The 16658-nt window shown below is 22.3% G+C and overlaps 1 protein-coding gene and 1 non-coding gene across 3 annotated transcripts in view; one reads left to right on the top strand and one right to left on the bottom strand.

Annotated features, from left to right (window-relative positions):
• Positions 1 to 13305, bottom strand: part of LOC129619302 (GATA zinc finger domain-containing protein 14) — a 36617-nt gene extending 23312 nt beyond the window's left edge. The window contains exons 1-2 of one of the 2 annotated variants that reach the window (XM_055534490.1): positions 13190 to 13286; positions 4713 to 4871 (exon numbers count right to left, since the gene is read on the bottom strand). The gene's annotated coding sequence lies outside the window, so the exon portion shown is untranslated. Of the gene's footprint in view, positions 1 to 4712; positions 4872 to 13189 lie in introns of both variants that reach the window. The other variant, XM_055534491.1, reaches the window with a different exon arrangement.
• A 2805-nt stretch (positions 13306 to 16110) lies between these two features.
• On the top strand, positions 16111 to 16218 carry LOC129619352 (U6 spliceosomal RNA). The gene has a single exon (XR_008697859.1). It is a non-coding gene; the product is annotated as a U6 spliceosomal RNA (small nuclear RNA).
• Positions 16219 to 16658: the final 440 nt, after the last annotated feature.

Raw genomic sequence — 16658 nt, 5'->3', positions numbered from 1 at the left:
GTGTAAAATAAAAGTATTGTATAGCTTGTTCAAAAATTTAAGGAAATAGTATTGATAAAAAAGTAAGTATTCTTGTTTCTGATAGTAAATGAGGAAATGTTCTTGGATATAAACTTATTAAAATTTGCAAATATCGATTAAATTGTAAATTAAATTTAATCTTTCTTATATTGGGAAGTCAAAATTTAATAAAAAAAATCGCAGGATTTAGTATATAATGTCGTTTAAATGATAGATTTGTTCAACTTTTAACTATGAACACACCTTTTTGGTAATTTTGCTAAACATGTTATAAGCAAATCATATTTATAAGTCTGTCAAAATATATTTATAAAGAAATTTGCTTTTCATCGCTATCAAAATAAAAAACATTTGCCGAATTTCGATTGCGACCGAAAAAGTCTTTAAAGTTCGAATTTGGATCCGAAAAAAAGCCAATATCAGAATTTTCTGAGATTCTCCTACCGACGCATTATCAAATAATCTTATATGACCAGGACGAAGCGGGGAATAAAATCATGATTCGTCGAAAAGATGAAGGATATCATGTTTCGCTGATTTGGCTTTCAAAATATTCGCAATTTGTCAAAGTTGTTTCTCAACATAACTATTATATTATAAATAATAAATTTTTAATAATTTTAGTACTTTTTCCAAAAAAATTTGCAAAAAAATTTTTGTCACAACATCACTGAAATTTTAATCTATATTATTTTAAGTTGTTACACAACCTTTATTCAGAATTAAGTTCGGAATTAATTATAAAAAAAAATGTTTTAAGTATTCATCAATTTTTTTTTTTACCTTAAAGTTTGACATATGTAAATGAGTTGTTTTTTATTTTATTTATTAAATGGTCTCTAAAGCCATGTTTTTTCTTGTGTTTTTTATAAGAATTAGTTAGGTAATGACAAATAATTAGTTATTTTTCAAATTGTTACAAGATATATTTGATTAGTATTCAATATTTATACACGAATACATATATACATATGTATATACATTGTATATATTAAGTAGATGTTCATTAAAGTATGAAAATTTACAAAGAAAATTAAAATTTTTTAAATAATTTACAATAATTATTATTATTGAATTTTTTTTGTTCTATAATTTCTAATTTTCATAAATTTATTGTTTTATATTGTTGAACTTGTTATTTTTACTCAATTTGTTATTTTTTTAGTAGCAGATATTTTAATAAGAAAGCAACTGAAAAAACTTAAAGCTGAACAAATATAATTATGAATTAAAATTAATTCTGAGAAATTTTTTAGACGATTGATAGGAAATTTTATTTTATTTTTTTTTAGAATTATTTATTAGAATTATTTATGTGACAAGTATTAAAATAGATACTTATATTAAAAAATAACAAAATGAATTGCAGTATAGCAGCCACACCAAGTCCCTAGACTCCCACTGGGGTCACGAAGCTCCTTTCAAAGCATCTCAGTCGGAAGCGAGTCATTGCCTTACATTTAAACAATAACTGCTTTCGTCCTCTTCCAGGGAGAGAAGGCAGATCTCGTCCTCCGCCTTTCCCATCCTTTTCAGATAGGCTAGCGAGAGACAATATCTAGTGATTACACCCACCAATAGCCTCAAATCTGGACTATGGCTCCAAGAAAGAGAGAATTTTTGTGGGGTGAAATAAGCTCGGATATTCGTTCTAATAATCGACCCTGGTCCGTTCCTCTCAATCATTCAGGGCGAGCAGGATCATTGTCGTCAAAAGCATGGCTTCGGTCAAACGAAAGAAATTGTTGCTTCCCTCAGACTGTAGACAGATGAAATCGCCCCGAGAATTGCCCCACTCCAGAGCACATAATTCAATAGCATATGTTTCAGCTTAAAATATTAATGAATAGTGTTAGAGGACCTTCATCCAAAATCGAATGATGATTAAGTCCTACTCTAAATGTCGAATTGAATGATGACCAAATATCACTCGAATTTGTCAGAAAAAGGAAGTACGGATTAGTACAAACATGAAATATTAAATTAATATAAAAATGATGATTACTATATTAAAAATTTAAATATCATTTATAGAGTTCCTGAATCCGGATACTTTACAAACAAAGAAATTATGAATTCTGGTTTAACAACTTTTTTTTTGTGGTGCCTGTTGCCATTGTCATTTTATATGGATTTGGTAGCATCATAAAATGATTATGAACTGGATTTGCAATTTTGAAAAGTAGTTTTACACTTAATATCTCGGTATTTTTTCCCTAAAAATTGCTTCTCATATGATACATTTTCTACTTAATTTTTTAAAATAAAATACCGGTCAAAAATATTAAGAAAGCCTAAATATTTTGTTGTTTTTTTGTTTGATTTATTAAAATTAAATACCTGTAATTTTTTTTATTTGCTAAATAAAATGATGAATTAAATAATGAAGAAAAAAAATTTATTATCATAAGGTAAGTGTAGCTAATACTGACAGTGGCGGTAATACTGACATATATGAGGTTTTTTATAATTATTAAGAGATTTTCTCTATACAACATATATATATTTTTTTATTTCTAGATTAATTCAAATTATCGCAATACTTCCTTTTATTTAGTTTTGAAATAACTCCAAAATATTGAACATAAATCAGTTTTGTTTCCATAGACATAGCAAAAGTGGGTTGCATTGGAGAATTTCTTATACTTTTTGCTTAATTTTTCCGATTTTGTTTTTATTGTTTTTTGACTTATTTGAGGGTTAAAAATATATGTATTTATATCAAATTAAATATTTTGATTATTTTTTTGTTTATTTTATAAGTTATTCGGAGTAAAAACGTTAAATAAATAAGAATTTTGAAAAATAATTTCTATCAGTATTAGGAACATCTAAAATTCGACCCTGCTTCTATTACTGACATATGTGTCAGTAATACGTCAAAAATCCGTATTTTTATAAATGTCGTCATTTTTAAAATATTTAAATTTTTATTTTCGTATTTATTTAATTAAAATCGAATTTGAATTTTCTTTCTAATGTCCGAATTCTGACACTAAGAATTTACTACAGGTTCGGAGTATTTTAGCTTTAAAAACGGGTGTCAGTAATACGATCTAAAGATGGTCAATATTATGTACAAAATTATGTCAGTATAAAGTTTTAATTTTGATATTCATTTTAATTAATTAAAATAAATTCTTTATACTTTAAAATTGTTTAAACTATTTCTGTCGAATGAAAATCGATTACATTTGTGAAAACCTATATCTGACTACGACCTTTTTACCTTTTTAATAGTGATATTCGTCTAACAAATTGTGTGTCAATATTGCATACAATACTGTCAATAAAACAGTACAATTCGCTTTCTAAAAAAATGCTTTGAAATTACTGTAAACGTTAACGTCATAACAAATATCACAACGGAAATGGTTCTCTTTTAATAAGAAAAGGAGTCCTTTTTAATAACCCGAAATGTTGTTCCAAAAATTAAGAATGGGTTGCTCTCGTTACGTACTTAATACATAAATAGTCTTTGTTAAAACAAAAAGCAGCTTTAGAATAGGCTTATTAGCAGCTTTAGAATATATTGATATGATTTCTTATAATTTCGTGTGATATGGTACATCATATTTTAGGTATTATTTATAAGAATACATCTGTAGCAAATATTACTTATAATACTTTATAAAACATTATGTCATTTCGAATTAGATTTTCATAAATTTCTTTTAAAAATTTTGATTTATTCATTGTCGTATATTAGACTACTAGTAAAAGTACATTCTACAGTAATAATAAATTCAAATCAGCTGAATTTCACATATTTTTACCTTTAATTCAATAAAAAATATGTTTTTTATTTTTGTTTGAATTATAATATGATAAATTTTTAATTTTTTTTTTAAATAAAATGAAATATCCGTAGAAATCCAAATTATTATTCCATTTTTATTGAATATTATCATTTTAACCATTTTAAACCATTATTCATATATACAGTATGGATTACAGCATATAAAATTACATTGTCAGTATTAGGAACACAAACTGTCAGTAATAGACACAAACATTTGCGGATATGTCAATATTAGAAACATTTTTTCTTTTCATCTTTAATCGAAAAATTATGAATTAAAAAATATTTTGATTAAATAATTTTATAAAAAACATTATTCTCAATTATCCAAATTATTCAAAAAATCGGAAACACGATCATTTATTGTGTCCCACATATAAAATATCTCACGCCAAAGTTGAATTTGTTGCGAAATACGTCAGTAATAGGGACACTTACCTTAAACATGTTTATAATTAACGAAGAAACAACAATAAAAAAAAAGTTTGATATAACTTTATTAAAGGTTAAAGATTAAGTAGAATGCTATACAATGTTAACAGAAATATAATGATTTTACAGTAAAGCTCCAATAATTTTAACTGATGAAGAAAATTTTTGGAGCTAATCGGTTATAAATTGCACATTTTGCATAATGGAGCAAAAGATGTGCGATTTATTTTGTAATTATTTCATTTTTATCTCATAATTCTGGATTGTCATAGTATTAATCAAAGATTTAAAGCTTTAAACATTTAAAAGAAGCTTTGAAATCAAAATCGAAATTTTATCAATTTGAGATATTGCTAGATTTCCATATCTCTACCCTCACATAAGCCAACCCGAGAATTACAGTAAATTAGAATTAATTTAGCAATTTACACACTGGTCCAACTTACACATAACGTACCTATGAATATAAGGTCCGGCCCACCTCTTTCCTGTTGAGTTTCAAAGTATTGCAAAATGAAGTATAAAATTTTTATTAACATACACATACGTAGCTACGTAGCCTAGTGTATAACGGCTTAAGTAGTTTCTGTTTTCCTTTTTTAACAAAACATTTTATCTACTAAAATTTAAAAATGATGAACTGTCAGTTTAATAAAAATTAATAAAAAATATTCTATTATTTATTGTTATAATATAATCATTATTATTTTATAATCATTCCAAATATATATTTATATCACATATATATATATATGTATATATGCATATGTACGTGTATACAATTTAATTAATATATTTGTGACATGTCTTGTTTACATTAATATATTTGTAACATGTCTTGTTTACATGCTTAAAGGTGTCATATCGAATCGAATAAAATAAGAATTATCTAATTGAGTGAGCGTACCTACTATGTACATACTGATATATAGAATAAAAGAAGGCAAAAAAAATAAGACATTAAAACAACTTTTCAATTTATTTAATCACAAATATCTACAGGTTTGTATGTATATATGTACATATATCAATATGTGTACGAATGTAAGTATGTGCTAAGATATTATTATACTTAAAGTTATTAATTTAGAATTTCGATTAAGTATGTTTTTTTTATTATTGAAATAAAGAATGAATAGCGTTTTTTATTCTTATGAAAACAAAAAAAAAAAAAAGACTGAAAAATGATAATTTTAATTCTTTTAGTGAGTATTAAATTTCTACTTTAAAGTTTACTGAACCTTTAGTGTTAAATTTTAAAAACGAAACAGGTTCACTAAATAAAAAAAATATAATAAATTGCTTTGTGTACATAAGTATATATATATATATATATATATATACATATATATATATATATACATATATATATATGTAAATATACTTTAAGAGTTCTAAATTTATAAAAAAAAAAAAACTAATTTTCCATTTTTTTTAATTTTTCCTTTAATTTATTTATTTATTTGTTTGTTTTCTAAAAAATTAATAAAAAAAAGACACCATCTGTTAATTTTAAAAATTGTACTCAATCGTTTGTTTTTTTCTTCTTATATTATTTGTATAATAATTTTTTAATCCAAATTGTTATAAAACAAGTGATAAAATTTTGAAAAAAAAAACAATAAACCCATTAGAAATTTAAATAAATGTTCTTAATTCAAAATATTTACTTATTTAAGGTTAAAATTTTAAATTCCGGGTAAATTAAATTATTTTTAATTATATAAACTAGAGTTAGGACCATAAATTATGTGGCTGAAACTTATATTGTATTTCTAATTTTAAAATTTTCACATTAAAAACCTTAAAAGTTATTTACTTTAACTTTTTGTTTTTGTGTGAATTATTTTAAATCTTATTCAAATAATATATTTAATACCACAGAAATTTTAAATAATTTTGATAAAAAAAATTAATTTTATTTCCTTAATTATTTCAGCAAACCAAGGTAATGTGGTCGCAAATGTATGGAACCTAATGTTATAGACATATTTTTGGGTACGTTGGTACCTTCATATTATTATTAATTAAAAAAATTGTTAAAATATTTATTTCTCAATTGTTACAAAACTCAAAACTATACACCCATTTGCCGGCGGCTTATTTCAGGTAGCATTTCAGAAAAAGAGCATACCAAAGAAGCTTCTTGTATATATATAGTATATATATAATATATACAATATACATATATCCGTACAAGGGGAAAAAAAAGGCAAAAAATAAGTTATCCAGCCCTTTATTACAAATTTTTTGAAATGACCATATTTTGGATAATAAAACCTAATATCATACCACAATTTCAATTGAAAAGCAATATAACAGAATTTAAAGTATTTGTCTCCTGTTTATTTGCAATTTTATTTCTTATAAAATTCTGACATGAAATTATAAATTTCAATTCGAAAAAAAATATTTTACTTACTTTACTATTTATGCAGCCAAAATATTTGAAATTTTAATTATTATTAATTTTTAAGTTATTATAATATTTATTTAATTATTTAAGTAAAATTTCATTTTTAAAATCAAAGCATTATTACATTGATCATGCAGGTGAGTGAGTGTTCGCTAGCACTATTTACGACACAATTTCTTATTATAAAAGTTGTTAATTAATCACAAAAAATAGGAAAATTTTACAATAAAAATGTTTTGCAAAAAAAACAATTTTTGTGAATCACTCAATTTATATAATATACATGTGTACATACATACATATAATTATATTTTTCTAATAATTGAAATTCTTTTTAAATTTAACACTTAACAAATGGGAGCTAAGTATGTATAAATATTTTTATGTAAGTTTTGTATTCACTTTAAATTTCTGAACATATTCATACATTTGCATACGTACATACATATGTGTACAATTAAACTTTATAATAATGTATATTTACTTAAATGCAAGTATACAAAAGTACTTTTTCCACTAGAAAATAATCAAAGCGGTGCCGCTGTCAAAAATTTATATAAAATTAAAATTGAGTTTATATTTTTAAAATTTAAAAATAAGTAATAAAAAAATTATATTTTTTTTTTTTATTTCACGCGACTGACACAAAACAAAAACTTAGAATGAGAAGCTTTTCACGCGTCGCAGATAAAACACCGATTAAAATCAAACAACACAATACGGCAAGAGACAAGAGACGAGAGAATTAATGAAAAATTGAAAATAAAGAAAAAAAAATAAAAGCAAAAAAGTTGCTCTCAAATTTACCAACATACAAGTATGTATGTAAGATTGTAATTATATATGTATATATTTGTACAATTGTGTATATTATATACTTACATATGTTATATATTTGTACTCAACTGTTTGACAAAATTATATTTATGATGTAGACGTATAATTTATTAAATAATGTTACCAAATGATATACACGAGATTTTAATAACAATCAAAAATTAAATGATTTGGCACCAAGTAAGCAAAAACATTTACGTGCATATGCACAGGTATATAAATATGTACAATTATATATAATATACATATGTACCTTTGGTTGTCATACATATAAATTAGAGTGCATTAGTAAAAATAAAACGAAATGAAGGAGAAAATTTCATTTATCAAAAAAGAATGGCATTCATGCCTGAGGGGCTTTTTTGCATGACGGAAGACTATATTTTATATTTTTAATATAATATAAACATACTTATGTATATATGTATGTACAAGTAAATACTGTAACTTATTTGCAGTAGGAATTAATTTTTAATAAACGAAACTTGGGCTCCCCCAATTCTGCAATTTCTTCCTAACTTATTCCAAATTATGTAAGTAATTTACATACTTACATTTGTATTTGCGCTATCGGCCATTTACCTCAATTCTGTAATTACAGGCATCAGGTCTATTTTTACTCAGAATTAAAAATAAATGTGTTTTAAATTCAAATTTATTATTAAATTTCGTTATTTGAATACTTATTCATAATTGAATTGAAAAAATCAAACAAAATATTAAAAATATACTTGTAATACCAATATGTTCTAAAATACACACATACATATATTTTGCATTTAAGTAAATAAAATTTGAAAAAAAGTTAGAAATTAATTCAAATTTGAAATTTTCATATTACTTACACGTAAACGTGTTAAAATTTATTTCGAAATTTTGATTAGGTAATTGAATCAATTAAAATGAAAAATGGCATTTAAATTATAAAATTTTAAAGCAATAATTTTTTTCACATTTAATTGAAAATTCCACAGTAAGCAAATTAACATACTTGAATAAGTATAACGTATATTTATGTATGTATGTATGTATGTATGTACATTATATAAGTATGCGTATTAAAAAAAAAGTAACGGGTGTGAAAAGATATTGCAACATTGTTTTAAAATTATAATATTAAATTTTTTGAATTTGACATTTTTAATGCATGTACATTCTTTAAATATATATATATATATATATATATACATATGTATATTTATAAAATATATACGAATATATAATTGCTTAAATTAAATTTCATTTTTCATAATTTTTCGCCAACGCAAATTCGTATTGAATAAATTAAATTTTTTTTTTGTTTAAAATTTTTTGCATGTATGGTAACTCTGTTTTTTTTTTGCTTCATAAACTTGCAAGTGCGTTAGGTATATATACTTAGGTAGAATTAATCGAGAAATGATTTTATAAATCATAATTTATAAGTAATTCATATACGTTATGTATGTAATTGCAACAGGTATAATACAATATCGTAATAAAATTGACATTTATTTTGACATAAAATTGACATATTGGAAAATCATAATTACATAAGTATGTATAATATCGGAGTTACTTTTTTGTTTTCATGCAAAAGAATATTTTTAATTTTTACATTCTGTTTTTATTATTTAGATTTATGGTATTTGCTTTCACTTGTGCATATTAGGTAATCATAATATTAGTTTACACGTTTTAACTATTTTTTTTTTGTTATTCAAATAGGCATGTGTTCTCATTATTAATCTTATTTATAATTAGGTAATTAGCTTTAAAATTATCATTACGTTATATACGTTTACAAAATATATACATACATATTATATGAGTATAACCTGCTATAATAAAAACTTGAAATTGAAAATAGAAGGAAAAAATCTCGTGTTGCCACATGGAATTTATTTATTATAGCTGAAATATACCATAATTACAATATATATATGTATGTATATGTAAGTATGTAGAAAGATCCGTAATAAAATTGAAGATAATGTTATAAAACTTCTAAAATTACAAATACAATTTGTATAAAAATTCAAGTTTTATCGTAAAAATTTTTTTTTTTCAAAAGTTTTGAACTGGTTGAACAGACCGATTCACTTTGATAATCACCATCTCTTTAGGTCGTGTAAAATATAATTTTAAATAAAATTTATGAAATATTTTATAAAACAAGGTAAATATTTAATGCATTAAAATTATTTAAATAACAAAGTATGTGATTCTCCTGACGGCAATATGAGTTGCCGTTTAAGTTTTTTTTTTTTATATTCAAGCATAGGAAATTTTTAAAATGAATTCGTCAAGAGTAAATAAGTTTGACTAACTGCAAAGAACTTTACTATAGGTATGTATATGGATAAAATGGAAATATATGTATAAGTATGTATAATACAAATGCACAAACACACACACACACATATATATATATATATATATGCATATAAATTTTTATTGATTTCAAATCAAAGTATAAATTGCCCCCTTGAGAATATTTTTAATTTTTGGTTTGAACAATTGTATTTTACTACTATTATAATAGAATATGATAATGACCTAACATTATAGTAAATCTATTATAATCAATGCTAAGTTTTAAAATATACAATATGTTTACAATGTATATATTCTGTATGTACATATGTATGCTTAACTGAATAAGCAATAATGACAATAGATGATCAACAACCGTTCCGGTTAATATTCATATGTAGTTATTTTGTTGTATATTTTTTCATAATAATATTTATTAATATTTTTACAATAAAATAAAATTATTAATTAATAAAATTATAAAAATTTACAATGAACTCTGAAAATTTATTCTTTTTTTTTTTATTATTATTGTTTTAATAATTTAAAATCTGTTATAATCATAAAAATAAATACCGAATGAAGAAAAAAAAAGTCGAAACCTCATTAAAAAAAAAATAAAAAAAAAAACATACGATTATTACATTTAAATATACACACTCACAAAAACATACATATATTTATTTGTTGCGTGCAAGCTATAAATATTATATATGTATATTAAATTCCATTTCTAACACACATCTAAGTATTATTATATACACAAATACCAATTTCAATGTGTGTGTACTGACATATTTTGTTTTTTTTTTTTTTGTTAACAGAGAAAATCAGCTGATTTAATTGTTTTATTGCTTAGTTTAAAAAATTCATTTAAACATACATACATATCTTTAATTTAAATGTACAATTTTTAAAATTAAAGACTTGTTTTCATTAAATCGGTACACCATATTATATACAATTACTAATTAAACTAACAAGTTGTCAAAATAAGTATAACAACAATCTCTATAACTTAAGGTTTAATGATATGGAAAGTATTTTATTTTCAGAAATTGTCGAAAATTTATATTTTTATTTTATTATAAAATGATGTCCATAAGTATGTATGTGGGCATTATGTAAAACAACATGTCGTCTATTGTCGAAAGCTTATTATATATTCTCTCAAGGCTCCTGATATATTAAGTGCGGCACTGTTCAAATTCAAATGCTACAATATCGCGATTTCAAATACGAGTAACAATAATTTTTGTTGTTGGGAATCCTGATTCCTTGGATGTTAAGTCATTTTTGTCTATGAATGAGCATTTTGTTCCAAAATTTTAATATTTAAATTGATGAAAAATAAATATATGTATTATATTTACTCAAAGTTTAGAAAGATGTGTTCAGTAAAAAATTGCTTTAAAATTAGTTTATGACAATTTGTATGTTGAACAATGTATGACGGTTTCTTTCATACATGTATAATTACAATGACAAAATTAATAATTGTAAGATAAAAATTTAATTGATTAAAATTATTACATAAATTTTATAAAGGATGCAAAACTTTCACTAATTTTGGTATGCGGAATTATGCAAAATTGAAAAATACTCAATAATTTTCATAAGTATATATGGAAAAATGTATACACATATTCGCACATACATGTATGTACTACATGAATTTTTATTATTTTATATTTCGGTTTTGTTGCTGTGCAAAATTTTTGCATACGTATTAAAATTTTGCATAAAATATTTTTTTTTTGTATTTTAAGCAGTTATACACAATTTAATAATATTATTACATTTTATTGCATATAAATAAATTATGTATATAAGTTAATTAATTAAAATTCTGCGAATAAGTAGGTATCTACTTCATATGTTTAATATACATAATATGTGTAATGCGTGTGTAATATAAATGCTATATAAGCAAGTGCAATATGTAATTTAGATTGGGTTGTTCCAAACTGCTTATAGGTAAATTATGAATTTGATTTCATTGTAAGTTTAAAATTTTTAAATTAAAAAACTTATTAGTTGACATTTTGTACAATTTATTTATGCATGAGTATAATATAGAATTTTACATTTCCATACACACATATAAATATATGAACAAACATACACGTACATATTATAATATTTAATTGATTTTGTATAAATTTTAATATTTCCTAAGCAAAAACTATAGAAACTAGAATTTCTAAGTGGTTAAGCATGTTATATTTCAAAATAACTAAGCATTTTTTTTAATTCAATTAAGTAAGTATAACAAGAAAAATAATATTATGATGCTGAAATAAAACCGGTTATTTTCAAAATACAGTTAGGTAATAAGCAATGGGTTTGAATAAATTATTTAATTATAAAATTTTTATTAAAAAAACATGTTCAAATATTCATATTAAATTAATTAATTTAGCCCCCCGCCCTCGCCTCCTTCCTCTACTCCCTATCCTTCTTCTTCATCCCTATAATGTGAAAATCAAGTCTTTTTCAGTAATTCAGTTTTGATCTAAACTAGAAATTTGAAGAATTGTTTTTGAGATTTTCAAAATTAATATACGGTTTTTACAAAAAAACATTCTTTTGAATTTAATTTACTTATTCAATTTATTAAAATTTTAATGAATTTTTTAATTAATTAATTATTTATTTAAAATTATTGTGTCGAAAATCATATAATTTTCGCTGGAAAAGTAATTTTTGGAATTCTTTACTTAGGGAAATTTAATTTACATAATATGTAGGTATACTAAAACTTGCATTTTCTTTCTCTTTCTGATGTTGCAAAGAATATCCATTATTAAAAACTGGAGTAATAAAATTAGACGTCGAATACTCTAACGTTCTAGCTTTAAGAATTATATGTTATAATATTTATAAGCTATTCGAAGTCTCTAAATTGTTTTGTGAGAGTCAAATTACTTTAGAAATAAAAAAAAACTGGCTGATAGTGGATAATTTGTGCAAAATATAGCGTCCCTAAGTGACCAAGTAATGTACTTGAATTATTTTTATTTATAGACTGAGAGAAAATTGGAGAATATAAGCATTTTAAAGTCACCAAAAAATGAATTCTCATATTCATTCCACACTGAGGGAAAACAAAATAGCGCCTTCAATAATAAGGATCAAATAATGTATTTAAATTATTTTTATTTATACACTGAGAGAAAATTGGAGAATATAGGAATTCTAAAGTAGTAAAGTTACCATAAGCAAGTACCTAACATTACACACTGAGAGAAAACAAGGAAATATAGCGTGGTGACAAAATTGTGTATTTAAAGTAAAATTATAGTAATGTCATGATTGCAACAACTAAACTAACATAAATTTATTTAAAATAGGGATAAATATAAAAATATGATTGTAGTACTTACATTGATTTTTTTTTTGTTCAAAATTATTCAAATATTTTCTTTTTGGATGTTGATTTTTACAATTTTTATTTTGAAATCATAAAAATGTTTTTATTAATTTTACAACTTGTTCTTTTTTTAATTTAAATATTATTTTATTTGTGTAACTTTAATTTTGTGAAAAAAATAACTGCTCCCGAAAAATTTTTATAATTAAATTTTTTTTGTGTTTTTTAAATTCAAATTTTCATTAACTTTTCAATTATTTTATTAAAATGAAGAAAAAAAAATAATAACGAAACTGATTTTATAAAATTAAAAATTTTTTATTTACTTTTCTTTCTTTTTATTTTTAATTTAATATTTTTTCTTTATTGTATTATTTAAAACTGTTATACATATATAAGTTTTATTTGAAATTAAAAAACTTTTTATATGTTTGTATAAAATGTAAGTAAAAATATTTAATTATATATTTTGTTTTATTATTTTTAATATTTTTTATTTATTTTTTATTTATTTTTTTATTAATTTATTTATATTTTCTTCTTCAATTATTAAATATAGTTTAATATTGTTGTTTGTAATTTTTGCTAAAAATTACGTGATAGTCGTGCTTTTGCTATTTTTTTTTAAGAGATAAAATAAAATATTTTAATTTGATTTTTTTTTTTTTTGAATTTTTATTGTGTGTGTAATAAAGAAAAAATGAAATTTTTTTTTTATTAATTTCTTAAAAAAAAAAGTCTGGTCGTTGTTTTTTAATGGTAGCTTTTTTAATGTGTTTTTGTATTTTATTTAATTCAATTGTATTTTTTGTATGTTTGTGTTGTTATTTATTTATCGGTTTCTTTTTGTTTTTGCATTAAATGTACATTAAGTTTGTTTATGTATTTATGGTTTAGAAAGGAAGGTTGTTATGATTGACTTGTGGTATTGGTTGGTATGGTTTGATATTTTTTCTTTTTTTTTGGTTTTCCAATTTGTTCTTTTTCGTTCAATCACTCTTAAACCATAATTTATCTAAATATGTAATAAAAAAAATTATATGCTGATATTAATAACACAGTGCAATAGTTTTCAAAAAAATTTAATATCAAATTAAAATTTGAGAAAAAATTTTTAAAAATTGCAATTGACTTTTCAAAAAGTTCTGATTGAATTTTTGATTTCAAATGAATTTTATCTTGAATTTTGCTTAGCAGAACGGAGCAGCGAATTGATTTGCAATTTTCAAAGTAAGAAAGAAAAGGTGCAAATAAATTCTTTTGCGTTGATTATTTTTACTTTTTTTTTTTTAAATAAAATTCAAACCAATTACTTTTAAAAGTAGTACTCGTACATATGTATGTATAAGAAATTAAGTAAAAGGTAAGTAATATAAAATGCAAGTGTATTTTATATATTTAAAATAAGTATGTAATAAAAATAAAGAAAGAAAAAAATAACAAAGAATAATTTTGAAATTAAAGTTGAAGAACTAGTTTTGTTTTTATTTTTTTGATATTCTTGTTACTAGTTTAAGCAGTTTGGCAGTCTCTTTTTCTTATTTTTTGTTTTATTTTTGCTTTTGCTGCACAAACTCCCTTTCTGTTTTGTCGCTTTATTTTTTTCTCTGTGTTTTTTTGGTTGTTGTTTCAATTTTTATTATTCTGCTTTTGTTTTTTCTTATTAGTAGTTATTTTTTTGTGTTAAAATTTACAATAATTTTGATTTGATTTTATTTTTATTGTTTTCTGCTCTGTTGCTGCTTGTTGTTGCTGCTGCTGTGAATTAATTTATATAAAAAAATTTTTTTATTGTTTTTTTAATTTTTTCTATTTTCTTGTTTTTTTTTTTTAATTTTTGATTATTTTAATTGTGATTAGCCTTGAAAACAATATCTCTCTCTCTCTATCTCTATAAATAAATTTATAGGAACATACATATATATGTACAATTTATATGATGTATATATGTATGTACATTGATAATATATGTATGTATAAAACAATTTTAGGTGAAGTACATAATATAATTTATATATTTGACGGTATGTATGCATAAAAGCAAGAAGGAAAATAATTATGTATGTATGTATGTATGCATAAATGGATTGTTTTATAAAATATTGAGAAAAATCAAAAAAAAAAATTTAATTTTTATATTTTATTATAAGTATTTTTAAATTATAATTATGTATGTACATACATGCATATATACTTTACATACATACAAAAATATATATGTACATACATGTGCAATATTCAAACAAATATAAAATATCAAATTTAAAAACAAAGATTTATTTTTTGTTAAAAAATCTTATTATTAAATTTTTTTTTGCTTCTTTTTCTTTTTAAAAACAAAAAAAAAAAGAAAAGAAAAAAATGAGAGAGCTTATAAATAAAAGTTGTTTTTCTTTTTTTTTATATAAAATTATAAGGTAGATTAATGTAGGTACACTTAGTTATATACTACTTATTAAAATTATATGTTTTGTATGTATGTATGTATGAATATATATTTGTATTTAATATTAAGTTAATTTTAATTTTAGTATACGAGTCCAAATATGATAATGATTGAATAAGAAAGAAAAACAAAAAAAAAAACCAAAAATATCATGGGAACAATGAAATTTTTGCGATTATTTTGTGTATGTATGTGTATGTACATATATAGGTATTATCATAGTAAAAATTAGTTTATACTAAAAATATGCCGGAATATCCAAGAATTTACAACAAATTAAACCAACAAGAAAATCTTACTTAAAATAATTGGTCATTTACGATATTAAATTTTTTAATCGTTCACTACGATATGGTGATCATTTTTATATCAAATAATTTTTACCTTTAGTTTTAAGGTAAACATATTAAATTATTTCAAATAGATATGAGATTTGAATATATGTATATCAAATTTAGAATATCGCATCTAGTATGGAGAATTGGAAAGATTTTATTAAAATTAAAACATGTACTAAAATTGAAAAGATAAAGAGAAGATCAGAATGACTCCTACCCAAAGATGACACGCAAAATCGTGAAACGTTCCTTATTTTTTGAAAAATCATTAAAAATATAAAAATTATATTGTATAATTCATTTGATATACGTATAGGATTCTAAATGTGATTTCCCAGAATGACGCGAAATCATCGGCGCGAATTCAACGGACGATTTATGTATGTAAAATTATGAACAGTTGATTTTACGTTATTGGTGTTTTTGCCCTTCACCGCTTTAGTTTCGTTTTTACAATTAAATACTTCTGCTGGAACTTTTTTTGTATATTAAATGTTCTTTCTCAAACATATATAACATATTAATGAAAATTCTCAATTTTTTTTTAAAATAAGCAATTAATTTTGTACAAGAACTCGTAAAAAAAAATTTCAATATACTTCTCTACACGAACATACATACATGTGTATATATATATATATATATATATATAAGTATATGTATACAAAATATTTATAATAATATAACAAAATTGATAT

The sequence above is a fragment of the Condylostylus longicornis genome, unplaced genomic scaffold, assembly GCF_029603195.1.
Source record: "Condylostylus longicornis isolate FDR11 unplaced genomic scaffold, ASM2960319v2 ptg000011l, whole genome shotgun sequence".
Lineage (NCBI taxonomy): Eukaryota > Metazoa > Arthropoda > Insecta > Diptera > Dolichopodidae > Condylostylus > Condylostylus longicornis.
The sequence above is the reverse complement of the archived record's forward strand: the minus strand, read 5'-3'. Positions and strand labels throughout refer to the sequence as shown.